Source organism: Dermacentor albipictus, chromosome 3, assembly GCF_038994185.2.
Source record: "Dermacentor albipictus isolate Rhodes 1998 colony chromosome 3, USDA_Dalb.pri_finalv2, whole genome shotgun sequence".
Lineage (NCBI taxonomy): Eukaryota > Metazoa > Arthropoda > Arachnida > Ixodida > Ixodidae > Dermacentor > Dermacentor albipictus.
In genome coordinates, this window is record NC_091823.1 from 27,651,875 (window position 1) to 27,661,874 (window position 10,000).

The 10,000-nt window shown below is 47.8% G+C and overlaps 1 protein-coding gene across 1 annotated transcript in view; it reads right to left on the bottom strand.

Moving 5' to 3' along the window:
• btv (dynein cytoplasmic heavy chain beethoven) overlaps positions 1 to 4,453 on the bottom strand; it is a 96,459-nt gene extending 92,006 nt beyond the window's left edge. Inside the window, exons 1-2 of the mRNA XM_070535314.1 lie at positions 4,369 to 4,453; positions 1,511 to 1,723 (exon numbers count right to left, since the gene is read on the bottom strand). The gene's annotated coding sequence lies outside the window, so the exon portion shown is untranslated. The remainder of the gene's footprint in view (positions 1 to 1,510; positions 1,724 to 4,368) is intronic.
• Between the last annotated feature and the right edge of the window lie 5,547 nt (positions 4,454 to 10,000).

Here is a 10,000-nt window from a genome sequence, read left to right on the forward strand (position 1 = left end):
TTAACTTCTTGAAACTGCACAGCGAGTTCTGAGAGACGCCGTAGCGGACGGCTCGGATTAACTTTGACCACGTGGGGTTCTTTAACTGGTACCCAGAAGCACTGCAGAAAAGATTCTTCTTGTTTGTTTTTTTCCTCACGTTATCGTAGGAATGCGGCCGCCGCGGTCGTAAATCCAACCCGCGACTGCATGCTCAGCCAACAGAATAAATAGGCGTGCTTTATATTTTCATTTATCGCGCTGCAGCTACATGTTTACTCAATGCATTCGTTGTTAGCAGCATAACTAATAAACGTGGTATGCTCGACAAATTGTTGAAGCTTGAAATGCACAGGTCTACGGTCCTATAAATTCACAAAGGTTCGAAAGTCGTCGGAATAATTGGAAGGCCATGTTGCATGTGATCTTTAATTAGACACCACGTTGTTCTTTTCCCTTGCGTTCGTTTGTTGCACTTTTATTCTAGACAGTGTTTCATAAATTTATCAACAAGTTACCATCCTTTCGTTTTTTTCTTATATTCTTTTTTTCTCGTTGCACTCCTCTCCCCCTGCACTGGGGAAGTGTGGGAAAGGGGAATGGAAGAGGTTACGAAGGGGAAAAGTTCACATTCATCGGCTGGCGCTGAGCCGTGCTCCCTCAAAGGCTGCAGAAGGCTGCCAACGTTTACCTTCTTCATAAAGAACCAGTTCTCTTTCACATTCGTCGTTCAGTTCATCACGAGCGACCATATATACTATACCGGGTACTTCAGCGAGCACTTTCAAAATTCTTTAAAGATTGCCTGTGGCAAATTATACAATTCTAGTTCATGAGCTGGTCTAGTTGAAGAGGCGGACATTACCTGCACAAATAATTGAAATGATTAATCGACTAATTAACAATCATTCACTTATTAAGTTTTTAACTAATTGCCCTGTGGTTCATGTTGCAGTCTACAAATTCTAGCCGTGGAGTTTCCAAGGCGGATCCACCAGGAACGAATTCTCAGGATGACATCAGTTTCGAGATATTAATTCCGAACTTTGCGGATAAATGAATTGGCATTCCACTTACTTTTGTGCCTGAATGCATAGAACGACGTTTTGATGAGATAGTAACAGGAACGCCAATGCATTTCTCCGCAAAGTTCGGGAATTATTATCTCGAAACTGATGTCATCCTGAGAATTCGTTCCTGATGGATCCGCCTTGCGAACTTGAACTCAATTGCTATGGGGGCCATAATGTAATTAGTTAACAACTAAATTAGCGAGTTTCTGTTAAGTAGATGATTATGCATTTCAATTTTTTGTGCGTGTAGTGCCCGCCGCTTCGAGTAGACCACCTCATGAACTATAATTGTGCCATCTGCCACGGGAAACTCTGAATTTTGGAAGTGTTCTCCGAAACACACTGTACATACAGGTAACGCATCTAAGGTATATGCAGCAGCGCAAAACGGACATTCGCGCAAGGCTTTCAGAACGACGAAGTCTACAATAACGGAAGAGTCCCGCCAGCGCGCGCACCTGCAACTGGCCGAGGCTGGTGGCCAGAAGCGGCTCGCTCGCCAACAAGGGCTGGAAGACGGCCCGCAGGCAGGCGCCCAGCGACTCGGCGGCCGAGGGCGCCAGCAGGGCGCACACGCCGACGGAGCCGCTCAGGTTCTCGGGAGTCAGTACCTGAGGACGCCGCTTGAAGAACACCAGCTGCCGCTCGCCACCCTCCTCGAGCACAGAAGCCTGCGGTCCAACCCAAATACATACACGTATACATAAGCACATGTACAGCGTGTACATACACGAACGCTGAAGGGAGCAGCCTTTTGGTGGATAAAGTCTTGCGCCGGGAGCCAGCACGCGCGACCTCCTGACACTAAAGAGATACACATTTAGACTGACGAAGTCTTCCTTAAAATTATGTTTTCGTTAATTTTGGTGTAATAGGTTGATTGCTAGGAGAAAAAATAGGGTTGAAACATGCAATTTTTTTTTCTTTTCTTTCGGCGGCCACCCCAATGCTGGTGCGTCAGTGAGCTGACACAGATTTAAAACGCTTTTATTTCGGTAAGCACGCTGTCCTGGCGCATTAAAGGTTCCCATTCGGGACCTCCTCTATCCTAGAACACGCGGGGGTAGAGAGTAGATCGGACGGGGCTATATCGGCACGGCGTCGTGGCGAAAAAAGCAACGGTTCTCCATCCTTCCCCACAACTTGCTACAGTCGGTAGATTATATGTTTTCTTTTATTGCCATAAATCTAATATAATTTCGCGGTGTGAGTACCAAGAACAACGATTTCAGTGTTCCCATGTATTTACATAGGAATTCCTGCAGTGAAATTTATTATTAACATATGAACGCTTCGCACGTGAAGCTTTAATAGTCAGAAATACTTATTCCAGACTCCCTTTCCCTTATCCGCTCCTTAAGACAGCCGTCAAGGCATCATTTCAGCATAATGTCCCGTTCTAACTTGCCTCAACTAAACCTGTGAAAGTATAAGTCTGTGCCTACTGTTCACACACTGTGCAAGTTTCATGTGGGGTAGTCACGCTCTGAACCCGTCACAGGGTGGCCTTCCAAGACTTTAGAGGTTGACAGAGTGTTGGAGCACATGGCTAAATAAATTATCGTGCCAATTTGATCACCTCAAATAAACTTGGATTTATTTCTAAACTTGAACTTTATTTCTATTCCGACCTTATTATTGTTCCTCGTAAGCACATTTCAGGCACCGCTTTGGCAGTTGCAAAATGATACGACGATAAGCACAGCTTCCGGCATATATAGTAACACTTGGCAGATCAAAAAGACCCGCTGTCTAGGTTCCGCAACGAATGACTGTCGCCATGACAACACGCGTGCGTGACACACTGCTCCGACCGACTCGTTGTGTCGATCGAATGAGCTCTACGACTTCTGGCTCCTTGGAATTGAAGACAAAGTGGTCGCTGATGGCCCACACGCGGTAGAAAAGAACGCAAGAAATGAAATGAAAACGAATTCGACGACCACTTGGTTATCGCTTATGTTGTTTACTGGCAGCAAAAGCGACGTCACATTCTAGAGGCCATATGGTATGTCGGCATATTCAGAGCAACGTCTGGCGGGCGCCGGTCAACAGCAGTCAATACATAAAAGCGACACTTGTGTATTTACAAGGCCAAAAAAAGTGCTGGAGCATATAGCGGACACAAGGTGCGACCTCACCACTCGGTTCGTCGAGCCTGACAGCATTTTTAACAACGAGTCTGGCAAAATGAACAGGGGGATTGCACTGACATTATTTTGGAAGCCATCAATACGTATTCACAGTATTGTCAATTAAGCTGATAGAGGCCAACAACAAAATGATGGGGAGGAAGAAGCTTGCGCACAACGTAGTTTCACTGCTCGTTCGCCTATAACCGTTATGGAGGCGAAGACATCTCCGCATTTCGTCGCATACAATAAGTATCAAGCATCTCTGAATCCATAATATATTGGGCGTGCAGGAGAATGAGGACGAATCAGCGGCTGACTTGCAATTTGCAACGAAAAAGAAATCAGCTTTGTAGATTTATGCAAACACTTACAGTAAACTTAAGTACATCAAACAATAGCGTCCGACGTGAGCGCAACCTCGAAGGCCAAACGACCTCAAGAATTTGCCGAATGCAACCTTCAGCTAATGCTGGTGACTTCACAGAGATGTAGTCAAGTCTACCAAAGACTACATGACCGGAGATTACATACGAAGATTTCATGACCTTGAGCAGCATTTACTGCTACGTTTGTAACTTTACCGGACTTAGGACGTTTTGTGGCTCTTAACCGACATACACAAAGTCTGATGAGTTTCTGCAAAATTTTATGTCAATACTATCTTTTCTGTCCATGACAATGGCTTGAAAATTGCCCCCGGGCTCCTGGGGACTCCACGAGTGTGGGTTAACCGTTAACAGCTGAACCTTCCACGTGTAAGCGCGCGTGCACACGTACTAGCCCGCGGCATCGAGAGAATTAACCTGCACAGGACTGGACACGAGAGCACAGATCGCCGCTGCGGATTCTCTCAAGATCCGATACCTCAGACGTCAGTATCTGTGCCCTCCTCCTTCTCATCCGTGTCTAACACATGCCGGTTGCAAACCATTTGGATTAAAATGCAGAAACATGCAGAAACACGCGCGCCCTTTTCACAGGCAGCACGTACATATTCGGTACTAGATTGAAGCGCACATAAGACGTGGACACAGAAAGGAAGTAGACAGGACGGCGCCGTCCTGTCTACTTCCCTTCTGTGTCCACGTCTTATGTGCGTTTCAATTTAATTTCGAATAAGGATGTCAACCAACTAGCCCGACTCGCCAACTTATTGCAGCATGCACATGACAATAGTGCACCTGAACGGAGAAGGTCAGCGCTTGGGCGTCCGTGGTGCGCGCGGCGCAGAGCGTGAGCGTCGACGGGTCGTCCACGAAGGCACGCAGGAACTGGTGACCCCGGTGCGAGCCCTGGTCCGGCGCCTCGAGGAAGGCACACGCGGTTCGCACCGCGAGCTCGGCGCACGGATCGCGTACCGCCATCGGGACGGCCACGAGTTCCCGACGCGGAAGCCGGGCTAGCGGCGGCACGCTTAAACAACAACCGTTGCCCTTGGTTACGCACCGGCAGCCGGCCCTACGCCGCCCCCTGCTTGCTCGTAGCATTTTGCGCGCCGGATATAAAGTTACTCAGGCGACTGTTGTTACCCCGCGTGAAGTAAGAATGACTTCAGGCAGCACTAGATAAAAAGAAGAAAAGAATGAATACATGGAAATTCTTCGGGCCTGCGGAAGCGATTCTGGGTTTCTGTTTGCTGGTTTGCAAGCTCAGGTCTCAGCTCACGAGGAGAGTGTAAAGTTGTGAGGCGTCTTTTTCAGTATACCAGCGTTCCTAACAAGGCTACCGGAATAAGTGTTAATCACACCATGCTAATAAGCATGGTGCATTTCATGGCGAGCAAGCCCGCTTATGACGTACCACATCAATCTTTTGTTTCTTAAGTGCGCAAGCGTTTGTAGACGTCAAAGATGGTCAGTCCATTGTTCGTTTTCGTAAGCGAGGCTTTGCGTTTACGGAAATCAGCAAGTCGTCAGAGGCGAAAAAGAAAGACGCGTTGTTAGGCTGTAAAATAATGAAATTCAGCAGCTTGTTGCATGCAAACTCGCCACCGCATCTGTTGGCATATCTTAGATTTGTGGTTTAGCTCCGTGGCTCAGCACTACAACAACGGCAAACTGGGCCTCCAACACATTCATGACTAAAAAAAGAGGCAAAAAGTTGTACTTATTTCTAGCCGTGCCGTGCCGTAAGTCTAAGTTTGATCTAGGCACTTCAAGAGAACACCTCGCTTCTCGTATAAGGCTATACAACTCGGTACTTATTTAGTAAAAAAGCAACCCAGATTTTTGTGTACCCGATGTTTTCGATGGTTGTAGTTGTGATTAAATGCATACCTCTGTGGACCAAGAATAGAAAGAATTAAAAAAAGAAGGTTGAAAAAGACGAATAAAAATTATTTAATCAGCACATCAGAACCATAACATTTTGCTTGATGTAGACATATCGTAGTGCCTGTTTAGAACTTCAACACACGATACACAACTTACAACAGGCTGAATGTCGGTTTATTTGTCAAATTACATTTGTTATTTGTACACTAGGCCTCATCAAAAGCTTAATCACCTCTTTTAGTCCGGACCCACAGGCACCATGTTACAGAATAAATGTGTGTGTGTGTGTGTGTGTGTTTGTGTGTGTGTGTGTATGCGTGCGTGTGCGTGTGTGTGCGTATGTGTGTGCGTGTGTGTGCGTGTGTACGTGTGTGTGCGTGTGTGTGTGTGTGTGTGTGTGTGTGTGTGTGTGTGCGTGTGTGTGTGTGTGTGTGTGTGTGTGTGTGTGTGTGTGTGTGTGTGTGTGTGTGTGTGTTTCCATTCGTATTCTTTAGTTCGCGTCATTGTATTTCCCTTAGTCAACGTAGTTAACTTACTACGTGGTTGGTTCTCTGTTTACAGAGCTGAAATCGCCTGCCCCGGCCCACCCTGTCGACCAATCTTTCTACATCCTCTCCGTGCAAGCAGCGGTGGCACCCAACGTGGCAACGTGACAACGTGACCACCCTCGGGACGTTGACGGAGCCCACTCACTAAATCTTCAAGCGCAGGAGCCCGCGCATAGAGACAACGGAGCCTTCAGCTTCCGCGGATAGACGCGCGCAACCGCGACGAATCGTCGATCTTAAGAGACGGCGACAGCGAAAAAAAGCCGAAGGACCGACGTCAGCAGGTGTCGAGAGAAGCCCATAAAGCGACCGCAGGATAAGCGAGATGACGATCTCCAGACGCCCAGAAACGATACGTGATCTCAACGCGAATGCCTCATCTCCCTGTGTGTTGGCGGCGTGCGTATCGTGGTTGCAACGTCTTGGTAAGCACTGCAGTCATGATTAGCTAAAGAGCGCTAGAAAAAAAAAAACACGAAAACACGAGAGATGAATCAAAGCGGACGTGCGTTCACTTCTGACAGTACTTTTGTGGGGGAAGAAACCAGTGTCAGTTAGCGGAGTTAGAAAGAATAGCATTCGAGTACTTTTTGGCGGCAGTTTAAACGGTGCTTTACTTGTTTAATAGACCTCAGATTGAAGTCAGTGCTCGTCCAGACTACTTATTGTTTCAAGTTATGACCTATATAACGTGGTATAATCAATCACAAAGTCATACAAACTCGTCCAACTTAACGATACCACCGGCATCCACTTGGCGGACTTCTTCAAAGCCCAACAGCAAGCTGAATTAAGTATGTTCGAGATAGAAAAATCATAGGAAGCCCCTGACACCATTGTCGAAAAACATAAGCACTGCCTATCGAGAACATGTCACAGCACTTCTTTTGTTGTTGTTGTTTTTTCGGGGTTGGGCGGGAGGGGGGACGAAGTTCACACACTGACAAAAGGAGAAGTAGGCGACCACACCGGACAAGGGTAAAGAAGGTGACTAAGCATCCTGTCACATGTTGAGAAAATGTACAGTCACTCTGATAACGTAATGAAAAACATTTATCTCTTAAAACTACCACCGGACAAGATATATACAGACAGTCATGCTGTTATCAAAAGTTTAGACAGGCATGATGTTTACGCTTTACGCGCATACTAGGGCATACGTAGTAATGCGAAATATCTGTATAAGATTCATTTTCGCTCAGCGCAGAAAGCAGGGAGAGGGGGGGAATGGGGGGGGGGGGGCGTTGAGTTTGACGACCCAGCATGTAGATAGGGCCACCAAGAGGAGTGAGAGAGAGACAGAAAGTGAACACGAGTTCAGACCAACGACGTGCACAAGGCACATCTGCAGTGACCAACATGTGCACAGTTGGTCACTCCAGTTTGTTGCCTTCAGGTACAGCAGGAGTGCTCGCGTGGCTTTTCGGGCTGTTGAGAGGTTTGTTCGTTCTCCTAGGAACCCAGCGTAAGTAAAACGCTGATCTTACAATCTGCTCAATGCCGACAGCAGAGTCCGGCTTTGTTTGTCAAACCGGGCATATACTGGCGGAGGAGGTCCTCGATAGCTTCCACATTTGCACGGAGCGCACATAAGTGCTTGACAGTCTTCACACAGCTGCACTGAGCGACATAGGTGAGTAAACGACAAATCAAAAGCGTCCAGATGTGAAGAGTGCCTGGAAAGTGTCCACCAAAGAGAAACGCTGAGATGTAGTCAACGTTGTTGCCTCTTCGTTTTGGGTTCGAAGCGGGCAGCTTGCTATGGCCAGACCGTTCACGGTCTCCCTGTTCCCTCTGAAAGCTCCCGATGGGCGTGAATAATGCCAACACAAAGGTCGGCTCTAAAGTCGAAGGTCACTCTAACGGGGTCGCCAACGAGTGGTCATTTTGTGGGGTCTGGCGGACAGGACGCTGGACAGACCCTTTGCATGATTCACCCGAAGCATCTGCGCTAAAAAGCACGGGTGCATGAGAAATCGCGTATTGTGATCACCCTATATATAATGGTAACGCGGTTCAATATATAACTATCACACACCCCACCACCATTTTGTTTTCCTTTAACATTGTCACTGCCGGCAACCATCGCATGAGTGCCACATTACAGCGACAACTATAGGTTTTTTAGATATCACCTATCGCTTCTTCGTTCTTTGTACCTGGCATGTATGCGCGCTGACAGCATTCTTTCGAGTTTCTCAGGAAAATGGTTGCAGTGCGTTGGCTTCAATAGAACGAAGGCAATTCATGGAGCAAGCCTGCACCGTTCTCGCAGAGTTACGTGCCTACTAATTATCATTCTTAGACGTCGCCAGGTAACGTTGCTAGATAAGGAAGACCGAAATGATGCGAGAGGAAAGTTCCAGAAGCCGCATCATAACTGTCTATACCGTGGAGGCTGAAAGCTGAACATCAATCAGCAGAGGAAATGCCTGGAAGCTAGCGTAAAAACACGGAAACACGTGCAAACGCTGTCTGTCCGACCATTCTTTTTTTTTCTCTCGGATGTTAATCGTTCCGCTTGACCAACGACCTCGAAGCACCCTGGCTCACGACCGGGGGCCAGTTGTTCCTATAAGTGGCGCCAGGGTTACTAAAAATACGCCTGACTTGGCATGACCGTTTTAGAGGGGGGAAAAAAGGAAAGAAAGAAACGTTGACCGCCACACATCGCTTCGTTCGCAAACTCCCTCCTTGGGCCCGACATCTGCGTGCACGAAAGCAGCATCAACGGCAGACCGCGTGCACACGTTATAGTTTATAGTTTGTGTAGTTTGTACTTCGGAAAGGCTGTGGTTTTCTTGATTTTCTTCTTTTCTTTTTCCTGCGCTCAGGAGGGCTATCTTTAGAAAAAGGGTCTGCGTTACGCACATCATCCCCGCCCACGCACGCGACCCCTCCGCGGGAGACCGGCGTAGTATCGCGTAACGGAAAGTCCGAGGCGTCCCAGGGGCTGGCTGTCGCGGAGTGACCACCCTGTACGGGGTGAGGGGTCAGAGCATTGTTCGACCGGACAAGCGACGAGGTAGTGGCACGGACAACCCGCGATAAGCCTTTTATGCACGCGCACTACGCGCGTGCATGCCGTGCTCGTGGTCGAACCCCCTCTCCCTGTCCAGGCGTGCGTTCCCCTCATCCTCGCGTCGACGGCATCGAGTGGACAGCGCCGAGTCGTGCACATGGCTTGTGCCGTCGGTTCGTAGTGCGTCCACACAGATGGTGCGATTCGTTCGATGTGACCCACTCGATCCGAGTCTTATATATATGAGAATTCATCCATGCAGTCTTCCTTTAATGTGTCTTTCTTTTTAAAAGCAAGCTTTCTTTTGGATCTTCCGCCCACCTTGCGTTGTGTATGTTTCTAGCCGCGTATTGGGGAAAGAGAGTCAACTTGGGACACTAGGTATAGGCCATGGCTGCTCGCTTGCCGAGCACACAAGAGAGGTAGTTGGGTATATGCCCGAATGGACAACTTTCTGCAGTGCCGGCCTAGTAGGCAACTTGGGTCACTGTGTATGCGCCACTGGGTGTGTCCCATAACAAGCAACTTCGACTCTGCTAATGTTATATTGGTATTTGCACATTCTTGGCCAATCACGCGATCCCGCCTAACATATGTGGCAAGGTGACAAAAGGCGTATGTAAGCCTCAAATGTAGTAAATCAATAGCGCGCCATCGATGCTTTAAGGGATAGCCATTGCAATGAAGTTTCAACCAGGATGCGAGGGATAGTGGTGGTTGCTACGCAGTTTCAACTTGAGTGCTGTGATTACGGCTATATGTACTAGGTTGTGGTACCATTTGGCATTGTGATTGGTAGTCAGAGTGCCACTTTGTTTGGCTGCTGATGTGTCCATAAGGTTTCGTGTATCACGCGTATGGCATGGAAACATGCAGCAGGTCATACGAGAAAGCTGTCGCTGACGTTGACGATTATTTTACATGGTATTTGCTACGTATTTTTCTTTCCATAGACTATACTACTTCCCCA